The 24,791-nt window shown below is 42.5% G+C and overlaps 1 protein-coding gene and 1 long non-coding RNA gene across 12 annotated transcripts in view; one reads left to right on the plus strand and one right to left on the minus strand.

Annotated features, from left to right (window-relative positions):
- The first annotated feature begins 144 nt into the window (after positions 1 to 144).
- LOC137477259 (uncharacterized) lies at positions 145 to 19,973 on the plus strand. Of its 2 annotated transcripts, none has more exons than XR_011000906.1 (3): positions 145 to 1,630; positions 2,246 to 2,510; positions 12,759 to 19,973. It is a non-coding gene; the product is annotated as an uncharacterized lncRNA (long non-coding RNA). The 2 variants fall into 2 exon arrangements; XR_011000907.1 differs by lacking the exon at positions 12,759 to 19,973 and adding an exon at positions 3,896 to 4,010.
- Positions 4,129 to 24,791, minus strand: part of INO80D (INO80 complex subunit D) — a 55,634-nt gene continuing 34,971 nt past the window's right edge. For 5 of the 10 annotated variants that reach the window (XM_068196123.1, XM_068196117.1, XM_068196121.1 and 2 more), the window contains one exon: positions 15,296 to 19,512. The gene's annotated coding sequence lies outside the window, so the exon portion shown is untranslated. The other 5 variants (XR_011000904.1, XM_068196126.1, XM_068196124.1 and 2 more) reach the window with 5 other exon arrangements.

The raw sequence follows: 24,791 nt of genomic DNA on the forward strand, positions 1-24,791 counted from the left end.
CTTTAGTGACATAAAGCCAGCACTGATACCAATTGCAGGCTTTCTAAATCGCTCTTTCTATCCAAGATTCCTCACTAAAACACACATAGAAAAGTTCACAGGTTGTTTTTATGAGTAAGTTACTTATAATCTTCTGGCTGTTCATGTGTAGTTCCCTGGACCTTTTAGATTTTATTTTCTCTGTAAACTTGGAGAAAGGATAGGGACAGATTAAAGGCCTAGGTGACATTTTCAGACACTGCTCTGCTCCAGAAGTCACAAGGTCTGAGCTTTTGCACCCCATTCTCCATGGAGAATTAACACGTCACTCCCACCAAAGAGAGAAGGTTAGACAGTCACTTCTAGCATAACTTTTTGCCCAAAGGATGCAGTATTGTGGAGTCCTGAGAGCACACTTGGCATGGGGTGAGAGGAGCTGCTGCCCAAACCTAGTGTCCAAGTGGTGTTCAAAGTTCATACTCCAGATGAGAGGGAGGTGGATCAGCCCTCCTTCTGGCTGGGTCTCCTTCCCCCACCATTTTCCAGTGCTTAAAGAAAACAAGGATGCAGCACACAACATCGTGAGATTTACCCTAAAAAAATTAAAGAAAGCAACAGAAGTTAACTTACCGTCTTTATTTAAGTCAATAGGGCAAGAGCTCAGTTTTTTCTCTGCAGCATTGAGAGCGGCCACCTTTCCCTTTGTTAAGGAAGAGCAGAGTTTGTCACTGAGGCTTTAGGGAAAGTTCAGCTCCTAGAAGGACTGGTAACAGAGGGGCCCTGCTTCCTACAGGATGGAGAAGAGCTGCAACCACTCTCTGTGTTTCTCCAGTTTTGTGTTGACGTTTTTATTTTGTGTTGCTCCTTATCAGCTCAGGGCCAGCCTGGCCCACAGGCAGCTGATGACATTTCCAGTCATCGGCATTTTTCCAGTTGAGCTGAGATTAAGCCAGTGTCTTCTGTAAGGACTTGGACATTAAAGGACTGAAAGAGCGCTAACAGCCTCATCAGCGACCCAGGCTTTCCGTGGTCTCACAGTGCCCCTGCCATTGTGCCTGCTGTGTTTCAGAGCTGGTGCCACCTGCACCTGGAAAGGTTCAGGGAGGGCCGATGGCCAAGCCAGCAGGGTGCTGTGCTGTGCTGGCACACGGACCTCAGGCACTGCCGACACCATGGCTGGCTGCTTCCACCTGGCAAATCAAATGAGTCCAGACATCACCCACCTCTTCTGCCAGAAAAAACAGAATAAATTGCAATTCAGGGTCAGTGAAAGCTTTGCCAGCAATACTCCTGCCTGTGCCCTGGCTGCTCACCTGTTGCAACAGGGGTGGCTCTGACTCTCTCTAAGGAATAGCATTGGACACCTGATTCCCAAATTGCATTTGGTGCTCCAGGGCAGAAGTCCATACAGAGGACACCAAATGGACTTAGTCAGCTATTCTGCACCTGAAAACATCACCAATTTAAAGTCTTTTTGTTCTCGCTTTCCCTGGAGGTATCAAGAACTTGACTCAAAAGAACATAGTCTACAGCCTGGTGAGACACCAAGCCTTGGGCATATAAAAGTGTATGGAGAAACACATTTCTCCATGTATTGAAGCTTGATTTTATGTGGTCTGGCCATTGCCTTATGGAGGAAAGGGCAAGACAGGTAAAAAATTACTGTCTGTTTTTTGGATATGCACACACACCCCCCCAACACACCTGTCCCAGTTCATTCTGAGAAATCCCCTGTGAAGGCCCCACATTGACACTCTAGCAGGGGAAGCTGTGGCTCGCTCAAATAATGTGCTCACAGATTCACAGCTAACAAACTAGGTACTGGCATTTAGGAAGGCAGAAAAAATGGCATGTGTGTCTTGGCAGGTGTCTGTAATAACAAATAACAGTAATCATAATAACAAAAATTACAATGATCATAAGAAACAGTAATAAAGAACCCTGCATGCTGCCAGCTGGACCGAATTGCCTGTGCAGAGCAGTCCATGAGCACTCCTCACTCAGAAAACAGAGATGCCACATTATCAAACAATTCCTCATCTGGAGAGAGCCAATGAGTGTGGGCTGCTTCCTCTGGTCTCTTTACCCCCAACAAAATCTTCCACCAGCAGTGAAAAAACCACTTACATTGTAGGCATTCACCAGAAATCAAAGCCCTAGCAAGTTATTATTGCCCTGACACTCTTCCCAAGAGGTTAATACTGAGTTCTTTATCCCTTCTGTATTCCTGCTTTTCCTGACAACCTTGATTTTTTTGCATTTGCAGGCAGTTCTGCTCTATTTGACACAGCTCACCTGCCTGTCTAATGACTTCACATCGTCCGTCTGTCCTGCGGAGCAACTGCCCCCATGGCAGCTCTGCCTGTCTCACCTGCAAGCTCAACCCAGTGTTTCCTCAGCAGTTCAGCTTTGGAAACACATTTCCTTCTTACCCAGTGCAAGGGACAAGCTGAAGCTGTGAATGCCAGCCTTGCACAGCACTGCCCACAGCTGGACTGTGAGGAGGTGGCAGCCTCAGCCCTTTCTGAGAGGTGAGGAGATGAGGGGAGGCGAAAGAGGGCAGCTGGCATCCCCTGGCCAGGCACAGGGTTGATCTGCTCAGGAGCCAGCCAGCCTCCGATGCAGGAGGAACTGCAGGCAGCTGCTCCTGCAATTGGATGTTAGAATTAAAATTAGGATTTGCTATGTGTTGTACTCCATGTGTCCTTGGGGTTTCTGGCAGAGAGCCCAAGAGATAGGTGAGTACTATGAGCCTTGCCACCCACAAAGCAACCTGGCATCTGAGGCACCTACAATATATTTTGTTTCCTAAGAACAAGGTTTCTTTTCCCCAGGAAGGCCCCCTGGGCCTCACCCCAGCAGCCCTATGGGCAATATCCTGGGGCTGCCATGTGCAAGGCTTCAACAATCGGCTGCCTTGGCCGGCCAGGCACCCCTGTCCCAGCCCCTTGCTGAAGCTCCTGTTGTCACTGCCTGTCTCTGAGGGGCACAAGGTCCAGGGAGCAAACTCCACCCATATTCCCCCAGCGTGACATCCCACTGGGTGGACTGTGAGGGTATTGGAGTTGCCCGAGTTCCTGCCAGCCTGGGAGCATTGTAGGAGAGCTCTGCCGGCTGACCCAAGCCTCAGGACATGACAGAAAGCCATGTGTGCTGACAGAGAGCACAGCAATGGCCCTCCTGTGTGCTGTTGGGATCAGGGTGTGGAGCTGTTACGTTTTCTGTATACAGTGAGATCAAAATATGAGCTTTCAAAATGACTTGAGATTAGCTGGAGGGAAACAACAGAGAGGGAGTACAAAGCACATCCCTGCTTGATTTAACTGCTTGCACACCATGCACACGCTGCCCTTCTGCAAAGCCCAGGCAATGTAGCCCTGGTGGGCTCTGGAAAACTGCACCCTTGGCTGAGGGCACATGGGTCCTCTTCATAAGTGAGCAAGGCTGTTCTGGGCTCAGCAAGGACCAGGCAGGTCCCCTGGGCCTGAATCTCCCCTTCTGGCTCTGGTACAGGCTCTCAGCTGGGCTAGGGTACCTTGGAGCGAGGTTTAAGGTGATCTTGAGTCCTCAGCTATAATCAGCTGTGCTGAAGAGAACCATAGAGAGCTGTTCCCAAAGCCACTGGAGGACAGGGGGAGAGCAGGGGCTGCTGTTTTGGCAGGGATCACCAACATCGCATGCACGCCGCTGGACATGCTGAGAAGCTGTCCCCACCACGCTGTGCACAGCCACACCAGCCTGCCTGCCTGCCAGCCCAGCAGGTCTGCAGAGCACATTCCAGCTGTGTACATGCTTAAGATATGCAGATACATGAGGCACAGGCCTCAGACACCAAAATACCTCATTGTACTTGCAAATGAAGCATCTCAGTATTTAAGTGCACAGAATTTGCAGGTGCCATTAATTTTCCCCACAGTTTGGTGTCTGGTGTTAACTGGAGGCAAGAGAGTTGTCAACAGGAGAGCCCACCTGCAGTTTTGAGGCTGCCTTAAAATCGGTGATAAACAGCTACAAAACCCAGAATCAAACTCAGGCAAGCTGATGAATCCTGCAGAAGAGCCATCCCAGCAGGACAGGGCAGCTGTTGTCACCTGTGGAGCCAGGCAGGCACAGTTGCTGTGTCCCTAAAAGGACCAGGAGACCCACTTACCTGACAGCCAGTTAGTGCTGAAGCGGCTGCCAGCCAGTCTGTTCTCTTTCCTGAAGAAGAGCTGAGGTGATAAATACCCAACAGGAGCTTTTTCATCACAAAAGAGGAAAAAAATAATCAGCAAGTGATACACTCTTCTAGTAAAGTTTCTTTCCCATCAGACTGTCACAGGTAACTGCCAAGAAATGTTCAGACTGGAAGATGAGACAAGGAAAAGCTTAGAGAGGTTCATTACACCTGAAAATGAGATACATGTTCAGAGCAGTGGTTAGGAAAGGAGTAGCATCAACATCGTCTGCAAGTTTCCAGCAAATTAATGCATCTTACCCAGTGTCACCAGCACAGGGCTGGTTAAGGAAGTGGAAACTTTACCGTAAAACATGCAATTCTTGGTGGGATGTGGTGAAAAGAAAGAACCAGGAGCCTCTTACTTCCCAAGGGAGGCTGGGGGGACTCATGTGCTGCATTCACCTAGAGTCAATGGAAACTGAAAACAGGGAGGATCACTCAGCTTGCAAGGGGGATTTCTGCAGCAGACGGATGAATGGCTGCATCAGGACAGCCCCTAGGAGTGTGGGATGGATGGCAGTCATGATTTTTATGCAGGTGAAGTGAAGTTTTTCCAGTTTTGGAAAAAAATGGGTTTAGTGAGGTCTAGGATTCAAAAGACAGGGTTTTCATTAAGTATAAATAGTCCCTTGTGTTGGTATAGTATTTTCTTCTTACGAACTAGTCTGGATTTCAATCTTTGCTGCCTCCTCCATCACATGGCATGGCAACACCTCAAAGTCACATGCTTCCTCTTCAAAATATTCCCAAGAGGTAGGAAGGTGCAATTAGCAGCCTACAGCATCAAAAAGCATGTGCAGGAGCACAGGACATTTCTGATTTAGCCATGGGATGACCAAGTGTCTCAGCATGGGGCCACTCGCCCCTTGGACCTGAGCCTCATAAGACACCACGAAGCACTGGGGAAAAGTTTCTGAGCAAACCAGCATGGCAAGGGCTGCTAACGGGGAGGAGGCTCAGGGAGGCTCAGGGAGCATGAAGGGTGGGAAAGGGGAAGGCCATCTTCCTACATGCACAATAATAGTGCAGAGGAGGAAGGAGAACAGTGTTCAGACACTGAAGTTGGCCATGAGTGAAAGCCCTTCTAACAGCTCTCTGCAAGATAATCTGTGGGTTTTCCTGTGGATAGGTGAAGTGACTCTCAGATTAGAAAGTGCTGAGCAGTGCTCCTGGTAGTTTATCTTTGCTAATGCTTCCTTTAATATCCTACGCCAGACAATGCAAGTGATGACTCTTTTTATAAAACTTGGCCATAGAAGTTACATTAGCACAGGACAGGTAGTACAAGCTCACCTGTGGAGATCGCCTTGAGCCTGCAAAGCCATGTGTTACCTTTCAGAGAGGGGCCTGTAAACCAGGTGTACTTTAAAACCTCACAATCAGTGTTGTAAATTGTGTGCTGACACCCAGCCTCCAGTGGCAGACATAAGAAAAGTCCCAAATCAAAGGTCCTCCCTAGGAAGGACATGACAGATGATAGAGAAGTCTCAGAGAAAGAAAGGTGTTTGCAGAGATGCAGGAGCTTCTCCCAGCAAGTCTGGAGCTGTCAAAATCCAGGTTGTCAGGATAATTGAAGAAAAACAATTTCTTAAAGAGTAATGAGACAAAATGAAGGAAATGTATTTCCTCAGCTCTGGCAATGGGATATACTGTTTCACATAGTGGAAGAGCCTAGTGAGACATTTTGACATACATACTCAGGCATTGAAGAGCTGCAGCCTCTTTAGGAAATTAAGTAATGAGAGTGAATAGGAATAAAGTGCCTCTTTGGAGCAGATGAAAAGACTCCAGATGTGTACACGGCTGTGACTTCTTCATATTGTTTAGGACATTCAGTCCTGAAAACAAGAGAGACAATCCTGATTAAATATGTAAGTCTTCACCTGAAAGCTATAAAGACAGAATCAAATCTAATGTTAAAGCACAAATACAGAAAGGAAATGCAAGAGGAAATGAAAAGTGAAAAATAATTTCTCCTTGAAAAAAGTAATAAAGATATTCCACTTCCCCATGCTCTCCCTTTTCTCACATCACTTGGGGAGCATTGATTCTGCTCACATGTGAGCTTTTGCATACACTGTGTCACACACTGCAGGATGTAATTTCTTGGCTTGAAAAGAACAATTGGAACTGAGAGCCTTGTCATGCTTGTCAGCATCCCCAGCTCTACAGGTCACACACACACTGTCACTGTCATTGCCACCAGGTGCTCCCTGACAGCTCTGTCGTGGCCAGTCTGGAATAAACCCAGCATGGGACAGGAACTACCTTGGGTTGATTATTAAAACTCAGGCTACACTTATATTTATAAAAACCTCTTACAATGCTCCTTACAGAGTTTGGGCAATGAAATGAAATCAGGAATGCAAAACTAAAGATGATGGACCAAGCAGGTCTAGTCCCCCTCTGGGGCAAACTGCAACATCTTTGCCCAGCCCATGGCCATCCACCAGGGTTCTCATTACTTGCTTCTTCCAGGGCCCAGCACCATGTGCAGCACCACCCACACACTTCCTGGGACCACGCTTCTGAGGCCACTTCAAACAGCCCTGTCAGGCTGGCACACGTCTGGTCTGGAGGACACAGCTCCGTTTGGGTGTAGTTCAGGGCATGGAAGGACTAAGCAGGAGAGAGCCCCTGACAGCAAGGCTCATTCAGCCTGAATCTCAGACAAGAATATCCTACAGTCCTGCCTTAGCTGTACTGAGTCTGTGCTTACAGCACTCTGCACTCTTCCACCCTTGCACGTTCATTGTGGGCACAAGCAGGCTGCTCCCATCTAGAGAGCAACTCAGCAGGCACTGATCCCCGGGGCCTGCCCTGCAGCTGGGGCAAACACACCTCTGCAGATAACACTGCTAGCATCAGATTACATCCTTTGAGACACCAGGGCTCTGCTCCATCACACACTGTTGGGGTGACTGCAGAGGAGAGCGCCACTGCCTTCACTCTGCACCTCCACCCTGAAGAACAGCACTTCTCTCCTGCACAGATCATGACAGTAGGATTATTAGAAGGATGCCATGCACTCAGATAGGCCATTAGCAAGGAACAATCCCTAGGTAAATAATTAGCAAATGACCTGTTTGAAAACAAATGGAGAAAACGAAATTCTTGATTGTTAACTGTCTGGCATCTTTCACATTAAAATTACAGCCAATGAGCAATTTCACACTGTGGACCTTGCACAGTAATATTTTCCTTTGCCAAGCCATTTTCCCAGAGTAAACAAAAACCTCTGAGAATGCTTATCTTAGTATAAAACCTTGCAAGAAAAATAAACAGAATTATGTCCAAAATGAAAAATAAAATGGCATGGTGTTAGTTTTACAGCAGTGGGAAAGCTATTAAACTTAATACTCCAAGTGCAAGAGGTTGAAGCTGTTTGCTGTCATTAGTGTATACCTTCTATTGAACACCATCTTCCACTGCAAATCAAGTCCCCAACAACTGGTGGAAAAACAAGAGGCAGAAGGAAAGCAAGGCTGAATTGTGAAGTATATGGATGATTTTTCTTATGGCATTAGAGATGAAAAAAGTAAAAGGCGTTTCTTTTATAGTTCTGATGTATTTTAAGAATTTTGCACCACAGGCTACATTTCAATTACAGGATCAGAGTGTAACAACAGATGGGACATGACACTTAAAACCCACCAGTTTTCCAGACAGGAAGTCTCACACCAGGATGGCCACCCATATAGGACAGAGTAAGTAATGTGGGCTGGGGGCCTGATGAGGCAGCAAGAGAATTAAAAATAACTGTCTGTCACAGCTGCATGGACTGCAAACTGGAGCTTTGGACAAGAGAGAACTGTGAGCAAGAGTTGGATCCACTGGGATAAGTTGGGATCTAAGGCAGTACCATCTGCAGTTTGTCCACCAGAGACAGTCACTGGGCAGCACAAAGACAGAACAAAGACAAGGAGGCAGATGTGGAGCAGAGAGTACACAAGGTGATGGTGAGGCCAGCTGTGCTGCCAGGTGTCACAAGGATGCTGAGGTGCATGGGACAATGGGCAGCCTCTGGAATGGACTTCCAAAGTGCATGCAGACACCAGAATGGAAAGATAGCTGAAAGAGAGGCTATTTGTGCCACTCACTGATTCTGAACAGATTGAGTTACATTGAGTCACTTGCTCTTTTCTGCTTATGTCCTCCATCATATTCTGTACAGTTTAGATTATATTTAGAGTCATTAGAAGATCTATGCATTGTCTCATTCATACTCAGTTTAGACCAGCCTGATGGGGATTTTGTCATTGGTTAAGAGCACCAGTGATAAAATCCAGCAAGAAGCAGAAAGAGACAGAAAGCTTGTGGATAAATATCCTGTGTTACTGGGGGGAAATAAAGGAAAAAAGTGCCTGCAACTATTTAATTAATTGAGACTTAAGATGCCACCCAGCAGCCCTGTTCTCTGTCACCTGGCAAAGGCAGATGGCATCAGTGCTGCCTGTGGGCAGTGTGCCCAAAGCCAGGGACATACTCAAAGATACACAGCACAGCCTCTGTGAAACACTTTGGTCCCCATAGCACAGGGCTGTGTGAAAGCAGCCAACATCACAGCAAACCAGGATGAGCAGGACTGGTAGCCTTCAAAGCATTTTTAATGGGAAATGGTGTCTGATAAAGATATCATCTTTCTGGCATGTCATCACAGAAAATTTGCTACAGGCAGCCAGCTTACCAGAACAAGCAAAATATCACAGAAGCTTTACTGAATTTTTCTAAGATTGTTTGTCAACATCCTCATCCCCATCACCTTTGAAAGGGCCAGCTGAGACCTTGCCTGATTCTAATTTCATAATTAGGGATATTAGGAATAGCTCTGCCAAGCAAGGTCTCATACCTAGGCAGAGCTGGTAGAGATAAAAGAGATGAGTGAAGAGGATGAGGTTTGACAGAGAACAATTCTGAGTTCTAGGAATCTAATTTTGCTTACCAGAATCTCTTCAGCAACAATTTTAGTTGCAGTCTGAGGGGAAAGGAGATGGCAAGGACAAGACAGAAACATTGTATAGAATGAGCAAAACACTGGGAAAAAAAAAAAAAAGGAGGAGAAAAAAACTACCTAAAATCTATATTAAACAGTAGGACCCAAGGGAGAACAGAAAAAAAATGAGATTATTAACAGAGGAAACTGGCTGGCTCCACTGAGCAAACGTTGGTAAACAGAAAAATTTAATTCTGCAGGATTAAACAAGGCATTAAACTGGTTGGGGAAAAAAAAAAGAAAAAAAACTCCAACCAAACCCAACAAAAACCCAATAATCACATGCTCTCAGAAATAAGTCAAGTGGTTTTACTGACTTAAACACTCAACTGGACTAAAAAAGCTCTTTACTAAAGCAACCATAGCAAATGTATGCAAATTGCTGAGAGCACACATTACAGAAGAATGCACATTGAAGGAGGTATCCTCTGCTGATGCTAATACTTGTCTCTCGATTCAGGCAGCAAGTTTAAATGTCTGCAGCCACAGGCAACAGGAACATGCAGAGAAGTGTAAGAATTCCCTTTTTTTTAGTGCATCACAACAGAGAAGAACCCCATGTGTCTTGGATTTCACCCATCCATATCCTTCTGGGCACTTAAAGAATCACCCCTTAAGCTTCTCCAGCCATCCAGCTGGGAACTTCCTAATGTGGTGATGGCAAGGAACATTTTCCCCTAGCAAATGGAAAATAAAATCCAACAGAGGTTATCTTTAAGACCTGCCCAAAACTGGTTGAAAAAAATTTTAATGCCCCTGGAACTCAGGCAGCTCTCCTAACCCTGAAAGGGATTGGCACCACCACGTAGAGATACAGGGAAGCTGTAACCATATACCACATGTCCCATGTGGAAATGGCAACAGTCACTTTGGGAAATTCTGTGAACAATTCCAGGGTCTAGTTCTGCACAAATTCCACTGGCACAAATGTGGACCAGCTCTGCCAATGTGGCAGTATTATAACCGAGACTCACAGCTTGAAATCAAACCTTGGCAGAGTACTGGCTCAGATCTGACATAGATCAGCCTCTCTGTTCTTGCTGATGCCTTGGCACAAGGTGGCTGAGGAAGAGTTGTTGCTACCCCTTCAGCTGGAATTTGGACCCAATGCATTCCTTCCTGAGTGCTGCCACTCTCAGCACATGCAAAGTCTTGGTGCAAGAAAACTGCAGCTTGAGGAGAAAGGTTTCAACACACTTAAAACCCTAGAAAAAACAGGACATTTTTAATCTGTGAAGTTCTTTTTAGCATGAGCTAGATGCTGTTATGTTGTAGAGGGTGCCCTATCAGATGCCAGCTGTTCTCCTGACACAAGCCTTTGCCCTCCCTGGGTCACAGCACAGGCTCATGGCACTGGTCTGCAGCTGGGAAGACCCTTCCCTTCCCTTCCCTTCCCTTCCCTTCCCTTCCCTTCCCTTCCCTTCCCTTCCCTTCCCTTCCCTTCCCTTCCCTTCCCTTCCCTTCCCTTCCCTTCCCGGTCACCAGAGCACTTTCTCTTCTGCTGCAAAGGGCCATCACTACATCCAGCACAGTTGCAATGGGGAAGCTGGAAATGTTTGAAGTCCACGACACCCTCCCAGGAAACACGGCTTGCTGAACACACGGAGCTGTGAAAAGCACTGCTGAATGTGCCAGCATTTAGGGCTGTATCAGCTGCCCAGACAGCATCAGTTTCCTGGCAGGCATCACAGTAGGACCCCACAAATCAGACTTGCAGGACTGCCCTGGGGCTGGCTGAGTACAAGAGGATTTTCCCACCAGAGTTGCACAGTATGAAAGTAAACACTTTCAACCGGCAGGAAACTGGAACTGGTGCACAAGCTGAGCAGAAACAGAGCCAGATTGAGTTTACATTGTAGGACTCTCCTCCACACCATGGAGATGTTTGCCATCACAAATGAGATGTGAGTGGTGAACAAGACCTGAGTCTCTTGGTCCTAATGACATCTGTCAAGGGAGGTATGTAGACACAGAACTTCTGTGCCACTGTTCCCCTACAGAAGCACAAGAATTCACCTGAATATCAAAGATACTTTGCCTTCAGGGAAATTTCTAGCACAATACTTCAATTTTTCCTTAGATTCAATGGTACCAAGACTCTTCACTGGCACCTTCCACAATTTATAAATTAGCAATAACAATAAAACAAGGCAGCCATTCCTGGGCTGAACCTCATGCCAGCAAATATGATATTCACCTCTTAGCCCCTTAAAACAAGCATCCTGTATCTCTAGTTCAGACCTGAAAGCTGCAAGGTACCAGCCCTGTGCTTGGGGTATAGGGTCCAGGGGATACTGTGGAAGATGGCCCCCATTCCTTCCTGCAGATGGGACAATTGCCTGTGACTATGGTGGGAGAGAGGTTGTCTCCACCTCTGCAGGAAGCCATCTCCCAAAGTTAATGAAGGTTTCTCCTTCCAATTGCTTCACTGAATACCAGAGCAACACTTGCTCTTGTAACAAAATGTCACTTGCTTTTCAAGTACAAACTAAATGAGCTTTCCTGAGAAAATAATTGCCAGCTATTAAAAAGCTACTGTTGGAGCTTGAGAGGACTATTAAAATACAAAGAGAAATGTACTACATTCTTCCTGAATTGATACTTCAAACACAACCTATTTTTGTTTTGAAATGTGGCACTAGAACAATGACCAGTTGCTTTTGTAAAATTTCAGACTGAGAGCCATGCAATCATTTTCTAAGAGCAGCATTTCTATGTTGTTCATGAAAATAGTGGGGAAAAAAAAAGCCACAGATCAGTCAGTCTCTGCCTTAGTCAGCAGAGGAGCCTCAATCCATCTCTCATCAAGTTCACACTGGGGAGTGTCCTGCTCAAGACCAGAGCAGACACATCTGCTTCTGCCAGGGAGTCATCCCCAGGGAAGAGCCCCCATTTTTCTAACTTCTGCCTTCTTAGTCCTCATTACAGACTCAAATCTTACACCAAACGACAACTTACTGTTGCTGTTTTCTTAAAAGCAGATATTAAACAAGTATTTTCTCCATAAGAGTCAATTCCTCCTCTTGCCATTTTGAGTGCAGGATCAGCTTTGTAATATCCACATGCACAGCCAGAATTGCATCAGTAACAGAGCAGAACTACCTCAGGTCTCTTACCTCTAGCATGTCAAATTGCCTCAGGCCCATAACCTTGAGAATTCCCAAGAAAGGACAAGGTTGGGGTAGATTTTCTCAAGCCATATTGTGCTGAACTTACACTGCTGCACTCTCCTTTTGTTGATTTTAAGCATCTGTTCTTTTCTGTCATCACTCTGTCTTGATAAAGGTCTGGATGCGACACTTCCAGTGTACTCCCATCTCCCAGGAACATGAGGTATTAGAGCACAGTTTCATCTTTGCCACGAAAACTTTGCAGCACATGTTGGCATGAAAGACTACACCATTCACTGGCACTACTTACCCCTCAGCCTGAATTACAACCAGGTACTGTGAAATACTGCCCTAATTACGCTGTCTAGAATAGCTGGGCCACTGTTCATTAAAAGAGAAGTCAAATTACTGAATGTCTCTCTCATCAATCTCTGTTGGTTGTTATTCCGATGACCAGGTCAGCATTGAGACTGCTAATGAAAAACAGAACCTGGGAGACGGCCTCACCAAGGACACAGCTGCTCCCCCACAAGTCACAACCTCAAACACACTGGAGATGGAGACAAGCAAAGCAAATGCCACTGGAAGCACAAACCCTCATGTCAGAAAGCAGAGGTAAAAGACTTCACAAAACAAATGGTGAGAGGGAGATGCAGCAGCCATCTACTTACTGTGAAGTGTCCAAGGGGTAGTTCTGTCTAAAGAGAGGACATCCTTCAAGCTACTGTGAAAAAGCCACTCTGGGAGCTCAACTCTGTCACTGGAAGGGCAGTGCCAGCCAAGGCAGCCCTGCTGGCACCAGCTGCAGCAGGGTGGCACAAACAGCAGCTGTGTCCAAACAAGGTGGTGGTGATTCCAGTGTCTGACCAACGCAGGTCATATTCATGCCTTGGCCTGGCAAGCCTGCCTGAGAGCTGACCAGAGCCCCACAGCAACATCATTTCTCATCCACATGCTAATCACCAAATAATGCCAAACTCCAACTTAACCAGTTTTGTTGATAAAGCAAGTATATATTTTTTAAATCTCAGAAAACATAACAACACACAAGAGAAAATTCTGTTCTATACCCCTTAAATTATACTTCCTCAAACTGGAAAACAGGATGAAGAGGATCTGGTCTCCAGACCAGGGATCCAGAGCTAGAAAGCACTATAATTAGAAACAGGACTGAGATTAAAGACCCCAGGTTGTTAGCAAAACTAATTAACTAATGTCATTGAGATCAACAGAGAATAAGCAAGAGCCAACTCAGACTCTATAGCAATCTAAGCAAAGGACAGTTTAATAACTGTACTTACGATATGCTTTAAAAGAAAATCACTTTATGGAGTAGATTTCATCCTGGGCAATATCCATACATCTTGGACTTGGCAAAATGGCTTGGAGAAGAGGGTTTCATCATAGTAAACACAGCTACTTCACAGCAAGATTTATTAATACATCCAAAAGAAAGAAAGAAAATCATTTTGTCACACTATATACAGATAATACATACAGTGTTTTATACACATATTACATCAGTTTTTACACAAGAAAAATATACATAAAAATGTAAACTTTTGTATACAAAAACCCTTAAACAAATTAAACAAGGACCAGATAACAAAAGGAGACCAATCTATTATCATTTAATTGATTTTTTTAAATGGTAATACAGTACATTCATTGAGAAGTATGAGGAACATGTGAGCCAACCTTTCCTATTTAAAGGGAAAGTACAAACACGAGCTTTCCTCCCCGCCCCTGGAATGCTGTCCGTGCACTTCCAGCACTAGAAGCAGTGGTGCGAGTTGCCATTGCTGCCAGGGACCCTGAAGGAAGGAACCCTTCTTCTGGGGCACCTCCATGCACCACACTCTCCCCAAGCGACACATCCACAGAAGCAAGCTGGGCTGGGCTGTTTGTGCGTATTAGCCAGGCTTCCAGCTAATACCATGAGACGGGACGTGGCAGTGCCCGTTTGTATGTTCCCTTTAAGCAGTCATTAAGTGGATTAGCGTTGCTGGAGGAAGTTGCTTATTTTTCCCAATGTATGGTATGCTGAACACATGTGTCAGATATGAGAGGGAAGAAGGAAGGGGTGTAAGAGACTGCTAATCCTTGCTACCATGCAGTTACTTCAAAATCAGGTACATTTGCAAGCTACAATTCACTGGTTCAAAATACACTGCCTCACCTTTGCTTTCCCACTGCAACTTGTTTACATTTTAAACTCTAGTGACCGAACAACTGTATGAGGCTCTTTGTTACAAGGCTGTTTCTGATATCAAAGCATGATCAAGCTACCTTTAAAATGACACCAAACACAAACTTCTCGGAGACAGCCTTAAAAAGAGAGAGCATTCCCTCTAAGCACTTCAGATTGTCCATTTGCCACCTTCTTTTATAGTCTAGGATAAACATATTTACCCTGAACTGCAAAAAGGATATTGGTTGAGCTTCTGACATCTGTCTTGCTCCACTTGCAGATAAATATTTTTGGGAAGTGGAGGGAGAAAACCCAAAAAACAAACCCAAAATTTAAAACCTCAGGCATAAAATAAGAAGGGAATCATTTAACGTGTTGGTGAAAAAACAGTTGCAGAAACTTGAACTTGTTGGAAACAAACAGACGATAGATTCCAATGAAGGCTTCTCACATTAAATAAGTTAGACGGGTTACAGACATCTTCAATAAAAACATCCATCCTCCACAAAGTATATTAAAATGAAACACAATAGTGATGCACTGGTATTTCTCCTAAAAAGGACAGAAGGACATGAAATCTCCTTAGTGATATCAGTACTATTGAATGTAGAAGGTGAACAATGATTTACAAAAGTAATGAGGGGAAAAGAAAATCATGAATCATTTATTATAATTGGACAAAAGGGGGATGGGGCAGAATGCAATTACTGTATGCCTCAGAAACACCTGAAGGAAATACTTAGAAACTTGTGTTTCCATTTCTTCACCTAAATGAGGGTGGGAATAAGGGCTTGTCTGCTTGCTTTTGTTTTTTATTTCTTTTTTTTTCCTTTTTAAAATAACAACCCTTCTAGTAAAAATTCAAAAGACAATTACAAATGGCTTTAGATAATTAAAAGTCTCCTTTTAAAATGAAACTTTGATAACACGTTTCTCCATTTCTTCTGTATAATGCAGCTTCAGTGAAAGTAAGCAATAAGGGACAGCAATTTGCAAAAAAAAAAAAAAAAACTGTGGAAAAAAATTGCCAACCAAGTTTCGTAACATATACACATGTATATGCAGGACATCTACACTCTATATACATATTTAATATAGGTATGCATGAGTATATATCAGGAGATAACCAACAGGTACATTCTCCACATACATAAACTGAAATAGCGTAATAGGCGTGTGCATATCAATCTACATTATCCACACGCAGTACACAGACATACCCATACACACGCCCCAGCATATGTATCATAGAAGTCATGTATGACTGCATGAAAGCTCAGATGGAACAGTACACCAGTTACCTTTTTCTAACAGAAATGCAAGGAAGACAAAATTCCATGGCTGAATTGTGGCCAAGAAAAATTGTGTCATAGCCATATCGAAAACACTGAATCCAGTATGGCTTGATGACAGGACTGGAGCAGCATTCTCCTCTGAAACTGAAGCCTAAGCTACACAGCACTTCAATGTGACTGAGCAGGTTGCTGACAGCTGCTTTCTGCTAAAAGGATATAGAAGCTCCATTTAGCCAGAAAACAGAAAATAAAACACTTAAGTCTATAATTTACTTGCATAAGCAGTATTACCCAATACACAATTAGATGCAAAGTGCTAGCATGTTAATGGTCAAGTCTGCACTCCATTTTAAAATCTGTTTTATGGTAAAGTGTAACAAACTGTGTTTCTTTTGATATGTTTGATGACAACCCCATTGCTCAGAACAGAGCACAGGGCTGCCTTCTGCTTACTGCCTGTATTATGGGAAACACAAAACAAACTTCTTTTTTCTCTCTAGAGTTGAAAATTGGAAGGTAGTATTTGGTGGGTGCAGTTTTCTCATTTTGACCATTTAAATATAATGCTGGGTTAACCTTTTAATATGCTAGGAAGCTCTGCATCAGATTCCATGAAAAGTTTGTATTCATCTGCAAATCACTCGCAGTCCTACTGAATCACAATTGAAGCTGGGGAAGTTTGCATAAGTTCAAGCAGATGTTCAGGGCCCAATTCAGCTACCACTCCAGTCACCAAGAGAATTTCCCTCATGCATAAGCAGAGCTGGATTGGGCCACTAAAGCTGATTGCTGCTAGCAAGAGAAACTGCAGAGATGCAGGGACAAGGAGGAACTGGAATGGAGACAATGGAGCAGAGAAGCAGAAGAAGTTGGCATTTTTCAAGAGGCCTCAACGAGACTAAATCTAAAACAAAAGCAGAGACATAGCAAGGAAACTCCACTGCGAGGGCAGAGGTAACACAAACCAATGGTGGCCAAGCTCAGATCAGTCTCTGAGCCATCCAGACGCCTCAGAAGAATTTAAAACAACTTGTCTGGCACAAGTGCTTACCTGTTACACATCTGTTACGTGGCTAGTCCCTCTCTTTAGCTCACACACTCACTCATGTTACAGCTAATGTACAGGTGTGTGATACAAGGTATATTCCACTTATCAATCTGTATATATGTATATGTAGATTTAGATTGATTGCATTCATACATATTTATTGTAACTCACGAGGGCAAGTCCACATTCAGCAAAATGCTACCATTATCTCATATACAGATATATCTCTCTCTGTATACAAAAATGGGTCTATTCTCCTCCATAAAGGCAAAAGATTTATGCTCCTAATTCCCATTACCAACAAATAAGCAGAAGAAAAGGCCTCTAACTTCCACCTCCCTACCCTTTTGCCTATATGCATATGTGCCAGAAACAAATTGTGGGGAGAAGGATGCCTGGGGGAGCATCAACATTATTATATGGAGGGTAATAAAAAAAATTGCAAAAAATTTCAAATTTCTGTTCAATACTAGAAGCTCTGTTTTTCTAAAATGGTTTTTAAAGTCACCAGGATCATCATAAAAGTGATACTGTATGAATAAATAACAATTAGGTTACTTTCTCCAGCCTAAATAGAACAATATGAAGAGTAAGCCAATCTGAAGAACGTTTCTGACTTCTCACAATTTCAAGTAAGAGCTCCCATAAAGAAATCTTTCTTCTCCAATTATAAAAAAAAGGTAAGTGGTCACAATCAAATTCAGAATTTCACAGCCGAAATGAAACTCCCTTGACTGAATGCATATTTTGTTCGGCAATCCCACAACAGCAATTTTGGGGCGAAATTGATACACACGAATATCCTCAGAAGAGAAAAAAAAATCTGCTTTGAAGACAAGATCCTTTTATGGAATGGAGACCACTGCACAAACAGTACCCCTTACAATCGAATTGGAAAGCATAAGAACGCTGATTGACTGCATTTTCCAAGTCAGACCATAGGAGATTCAGGTATTAATTTGCAAAGATACAGCAATTCTCACGCCTCTCCATCCCACTGAATGCAAACCTTCCCATTCAGTTTGTCCTTCCAACACTCCTCCCCCATTTGTTTTATTTAAAGGCTGTCTTTGGGAGCTTGGTATTTTCATGGCATTTTAAACAGGGCTCAAAGCAACTCATTTGAAAAACAGTAAAATTGACATGATATCAGAGTTAGCCTTATAACAGAAGATTATATAGTAGAGAGTTTCAGTTATTTATATAACAGTGAGGACATAACAACCCCCTACTAAATAATCACATTTCTACAATACATTCCATCACCTCTTGACTACTCTTCTCTTTACAAAACTATGACCTACATACAATATACACATTCGTATCACACATACATCCCCCCCAATGCATATTTTTTGTGTGTATATATAATACATACATGCACACAAGCAGTCTAATTCTATTTATAAGTCACAGTGGGAATTCCTTTGTGAGGAAAGGAGGGGAAAATTCCTGAATAAGACACTGTAGATTCCTAAAGTTCCAACTTTTCAAATTCCAACTCACAGAGCTAACTGGAAATAAAAACATTAAAAAAAAGAAAAGGTCTTACAAACTTGGTTCACAACTCCCAGCTACAGTAGTTGGATTTTTAAATTTGATCTATTTACCCTGTAACTAAATTTCTAATCATAGGTACAAACCACGGATAAATTATTGCAGAATGTAACACTCAAAATTTAAAAAGAGTTATAGGAACAGTAATATAAGGGTTAAAAAGAGTTCTATACTTGTTGATACAGGATACCATTTTATTTTATTTATATATATATATATATCTATATATAGATATAGATATCTGCAAGGTAGCAAAGAATAGCTGTACACCTTGACACGGCAAAGATCCAGTGTAAAAAGGTGCTTCACTAGTTTGTTTTTCCAAAAAAGCTTGTATATAATTTTATAGCTATTAAAAACACATATGCAACATAATTCATTACACTCAATACAGCTTTAGTATAAAACTTATAATTTATGAGGTGATGTTAATAGCATAAATTAATATACCATTTCTCTTAAAATCTACAATAAGTATTCTGAAAGCTCATTGGGGAAGGGTTTCTTTAAATAAAAAGTTTAAAGCTGAGCGTGATGAAAAAGATTCTGTATGTTGAACTTGAGATGAGAGCCCCGAGAAGAGAAAGAGTCCGTAAGCCCGACACTGTTGACTATAAAACTGAACAAAGATTTCTCCTTCTTGCGCTCTCACTTAGGTGACGCTCTACTTAAATTATTATTTACTTTTAAAACTATTAACTTTTTTCTTTTTTTCTCTTTTTTCTTTTTTTTTTCCTTTTTTTTTTTCTTTTTTTTTTTTTTTTTTTTTTTTTGTTAACTGCCCTTATTTCCACAAGGAATCCCTGAGACATACCCAAAACTGTACAGTGAAGATCATCACTGTTCAGAGAAACTGGTTCAACCCCTTCTGGTAGGATGTAGCTATTTTGCATGAGAATCAAAATGTCCATCACTTCAGAATGAATCTATTTGCACCAGAACCAACTACACTGTTTAAGATGCAGGTTAGAGAGTCATTTCAGGGTAAATCAGTCCACTCCAAGGTAGAAGCCAATGCCATCGCAGTTAGCTACATCAGAGCAATCTGCACCAAAGTTAAAGTTTTCCAGAGGATATCTGGGAACGTTACCTATCCAGAGTTCATCTCCGTGGGCACCAGCTGACAACGACAGAAAGCAGGTTAAACATTAGCACTGCTGGACCAAGTTCAACATGTCTATGTGGTCGACACGTGGGTAACTCTGGACATCTCACTCTGTGTGTGTTTAGGGGAATAGCAAGAGGAAGAGGAGGAAGAATGCCTTGTTCTACAGCAAGTATGGCTTTATGGTCAAAAGCCCAAGTTTCATCCTATTCACTTTCAGACAGAATTTTATGACCTAGAGTAGACTGAAAAGGTGCCAACACTTATTTCAAGAACATAGATAAAGAAAGCCTTTTCTAACTATTGCTGTTAACTTACAGCCATGCTCACTTTGTCCTTTCATGCTTCCACTACATTACCTCATTCCACAGTAGCTACAGCAGGAGCAGAGTAAAACTGGGGAAAGCAAAGAACTCAATAACCATAAGAAGTACCAGACAGCAAAGGGAAAATAGTCACTACTGTTTGGGGCTTTTTTTAAAAAAGAGGCTGAAGATACAAGTGAGAAAATTGTTTTAAGATGCATCTTTTCTAACTCCTTCTCGTCCCCCAAACTTTTTTTTTTCCCAACACCAGTGCTTTTGTCTAGTTTTAAAAACAAGACTGAAACTTTAACTGATCAGAACTAAGGTCTCTTATGACCAGACCTCTCCTGAAGTCCAAGATGAAGTTCAGTGAACACAAATACAGATTTTTGTCACCAACCCTCCTTACTTTTATTTGGGCTTGAACATATTAAGAAAAAGTAATTTAAATTTTAATTTGTGACTTTCTACTGATACACATCTCAAATGAAGAGGAACTTCTCAGAAGGTAAAGTCTTGCTAAAAATGCCTCTGTATTCACTGCTAGCATGTGCACTCCCATGATCAATGTTGTACCCTTAGCATCAACTTCATGATATATTAGCATGCTGTGAAACATCTCCCTACTCACTGATCTGAAAAATACTTTGATCTATTGCACTGCCATTCCAGCATCCAAATATATGTTATGAATTGCAGAAATCTCTCCTCCTTTTCATTTTACAGTCAGATTCGCTCAGAACCACAGAAGACTTACCAGCTGGCATAACTTACATTGGAAAAGTGTCTAAGAATGGGAAAATACAAGCAAGAATGATGAAGAGTGTGGAGTGGAAGGAAATAAAGGAGGTACAAGAAGTAGCCCACAAATCCCCATCATTAAATGTTACCCAGAAGATCAGAAAGACCTTGTGATCAGAAGGTGAGAAAGACCTAAAGATCTGGCCAGCACACTAGCCCCGAACTATTCCTTCAGTTACTATTTCTGCCACCATTGGACCTTGCAAAAGGTCTGCACAGGAGACTCCCTCACATGTAGAAATACAAAAGGAAAATACCCCAGTTCTGCCAGGGAAGATGCCTGGACAGTCACACAAATGTCTCACTGCCGAAGGTCACTGCAGGTAACTTTTCTATTGTTTGTCAGCTGAAAGCACCTCCTACCACTGTCCTGCAAGTCTTGAAAGGTTAACTGCAGGTAGTTGCTCTTCTAAAAATTTCTCCCTCTGCCCAAAGGCTCATACTGTTGGAGAATTCATGAGTGGATTTAGCTCACTGCAGCACAAAGACAGGGAGAAATACCCTTGGAGGCCTGACAATGCCTACAGGGATATGCAGCAGCAAGGAGGCTGCAGGAGCTCAGGGAGCAGCTGGAGCTCAGAAGCAGCATAGGTAGCCACCAGGGCCAGCTTCTCAGGGAAGAAAACTGCCCACTGTCTATTGTATACCTTTGCAGGACTCTCTTGGCAAGCAGATTCAATCCCAGAATGTATTTAGATCTGGTCACAGCAAGATGAAGCTTCAAACTGAATTTCACTACTGGTTTGCAGGTTCAGTCCTAGGTCTTTTGCCTTGGCCATACCCTCACAACAGAATATCCTAATTTTTCAATATTCATCTTCCTTTTATTAAAAAACAGTAAATAAAAGGCCACTTCCCTTGGCTTGTCTTTGCTATTAGGTACAATTCCTCTTTGACAATTTCTTTTCCCTGATTTTTGCCTAGCAGGCAATAAGCTTCTCAGGGCTTTCAGTGCTTTCCAAACAAGAACTGCAAATCCCCATTTTCAGTTGGAAATCTAGCTGTTGCCATTTTCCCCACAGTGCCTGAGGCAGACCTGCAACCGTGCTACCTCTCAGCATTATCAATTTAATGCCTTTGTGCTCAGCAATACATAGAAGCATGCTACTAATGAGAAGGGATGTAAGCAAGAACCTGGAGGAACTGGAAGGCAGGAGGAGATGAAGTTCTTGTAATCATAATTATGAAGCCAAAGAACAAATCAACTTTGAGGCATCTAAGTGCATATGGTTCCCCTCAAAGCTGGTGTAAGGTCTTCCTAGGTGAAAGGAAACATCAAAGCATGTCTTAAAGAATGCCTTATACAACAGGAGAGCAGGAAGCTACTCCTGATAAGCCTCTGTACACTGTCAAAATTCATCTTGTGTTAAGTACTTTGTACAGAGACTGACTGAGGTGCTATCATTGCCAAAATTATGTAAATCATATTATATTCTAATTTTTTTCATTCTTTAAACCTCCAATCTTATGTGAAGAAATTAACTTTTAGGTTCAACTAGCCTTATTCCATTTGTCAACACATAAAGGGCACAACATCTGAAATTGCTGCACTGGCTCTTTGGTGAAGGGGTGACAAGAATGCTGATTGCTATAAGAGCTGATACTCAAAAACATTTGTGAGGGAGCATGGAAGCTACTCAGGAACCACATAAATAACAGCCTCGAGGACCACCTTAACCAGAGCAGCAGGATTTCCCAGAGGAAGAGGTGTGAAAGATCTCTGACTACACATACCTCTCAATTAGATCTCCCGCATCCAACAGTAAGACACCGATGCACTGAAGTCAACAGATTGTGTGGGTGTAGAAACCCACCTGGAATGATCCACCTTGTAAAGCTAAGATCAAGACCCTTAACTGCTTGGCAACTATGTAACCATGAAATTGGTGGGAGTGAAAAAATGAGAAGTGAACCAGGAAAAGGCAAGAGTGGTGGCCCATTTCAGAACATTGCGGCAGACAGGACAGGGAGATTCCTATTTCAATTGTATACAAACTGAAGTTTATTTTTGAAAGTGCAGCTTTATTGCAAACTTAGTTTGCTTATGGAAAAATGTAATGCAGTCAGTTTTCAGGGAAGAGTTGTCACCAATATACAAAAATTGAAATCTAAGTCGGGGAAGAGACTTGGTGTCCCAAACTACTTTAAAGAAATGCAGGTACATAAAGGCCATTGATTTCAAATGGTAATCATGGACCTGCATAGCTCTGACAGCTTTTGAAATTCCCTGTCTAAATCAATGCACAGATCAGGAGCTGGGCTCTGTTCTGAGTTAGACCAGTACAAACTCACTGTGACCTTAGACTGGAAAGCTCCTCTGTAATTTATACCAACACAACCAAGCAGAACTCGGCTCTCAGTTCCTATCCTCTCTTCCCCCCAGCATTTGCCAAGAAAGAGAAATAAGACGTAGGGCAATTATTCTCTGCACTAGCTGCAGCTTCATTAGAAGTCTGATGGGCACAAGAACCATTTCAAGACCAAAGTCCTGAAACCAATACATAGAAATCAACACCCTCTAAAATTACATGAATACACAAGCAGATTAAGCAATTAACCATTTGGTATACCAGTTCTCCACTTTTTTTCAGTCAGACATCCCAGCACATTGAAGAAGGTATATGAACACAACAAAAATCATTTGCAAATCAAACACTTGTCTCCTCAACAAAATATGGGTAACAGAATATAAAAATAAATAAAAGCCTTGTCAGATCTGCCTCATTCACAATATCACTGGGCATTCCTCAATCAGCAGGACAATCACAAGCAGGATTTCATAGGCTTCAATGAAACTTTTTATGTGATTTAAAAACATTTAAGTGTTACAAACATATTTAAATCACCACTTAAAATATTCGGCTTATATTATTAAGAACTATTTTACCAAGTATGAAATAATGACTTCATAACAACAGAAGCATGAAAATAATTTTTGTTTTTTCCACCCACATACACCTGCAATTTCAGAAAAAGACATATGCATCATACATACTCTTTAATATTTAAAGAGGACAGATCATTCAAGAAAAGAGGGATAATATGATTGCTACAATAGTAAGAAGACACAAGACCTATCCCATTTAAACTCTGTTCCTTAGGAAGATGGAAGGAGAGGTTTGGGTCCGATATTTTGGTGTGTGCCTGACTGCTAACGGAATGAATTTCTATAGCAACTAAACTTCATTCAGTAATCCTTTGCTCAGAAAGTTTATTAGGCCTTCCTATTACATGTGCTTGGTTCTCTTAATTTCCTGAAATAGACTAGAATTCACACAGGTAGAATAAAATCCATAATCTACAGTACAAGACTGAAATGTAGAATTTTCTATTTTCTCTCATCTGCATCTCTGAAACAAACCAAGAAGAGCAGAGACTTGTATTAAACAGGAGCTACTTTTACAGTCAACGTCAGAGTACAGTAGAAAGTTTGAGCCTTAGAGAGTCATAAGCAAATTCCTTCTTGATAAGGAGATGCTAGTAAACACCTCAGAATTTCTGCTGCTATTACCTCTTGGTTTAAAGAACAACATTAAAGAATAGTAATTATTTTAAGAAATCTAAATCCTAGCTGATTCCTTTCTTTAGGAATTGCAATTACTACCAAAGAGTGAATACTGTCATTAGCAGGTGATCAGCACAAACAAAACCATCCTGCAGACAGAAGGAATTGTTACCTATTTTGCATTAGTGATTTCTCTTTTGGTTAGCCATGACTGCTGATAGGTACCTGCTAGTTCCTTACATACATTCAGTTTCCCAAATAGAGCATCAAACCCTACAAGTGTTGGAAAAACTATATGGCTCTCAGGGGATTAAAAACTGTCCAAGAAAGTCTCACTAGTTAGACATATTGTGAGAAATGCATCCATTTGAAACTTACAGTGGGTCTGACCTAGACTTGTGTGGATGGGCAGAAAACCAACCTAATTCTTCCTGTTTCAGCTGGGAAATTCCTGTCAGCCTGTCAGGCAAAGAGTTCTGGACAAAGACACATTTGAAAAGGCAAATCATCAATGCTACAAGGCCACAGTAATTCAGCAAGGAAGCAAATTTCTCACAGGAATCTTCTCTAATCCATATCAAATTTATGGGCAACCAGTCAACTGATCTCTTTGCTACTCAATGAATTACAAATCGTGATAATAAAAAAAACCCAAAAATCAGCATGCAGTAAGAACAGTGACC

Source organism: Anomalospiza imberbis, chromosome 7, assembly GCF_031753505.1.
Source record: "Anomalospiza imberbis isolate Cuckoo-Finch-1a 21T00152 chromosome 7, ASM3175350v1, whole genome shotgun sequence".
Taxonomy (NCBI): domain Eukaryota; kingdom Metazoa; phylum Chordata; class Aves; order Passeriformes; family Viduidae; genus Anomalospiza; species Anomalospiza imberbis.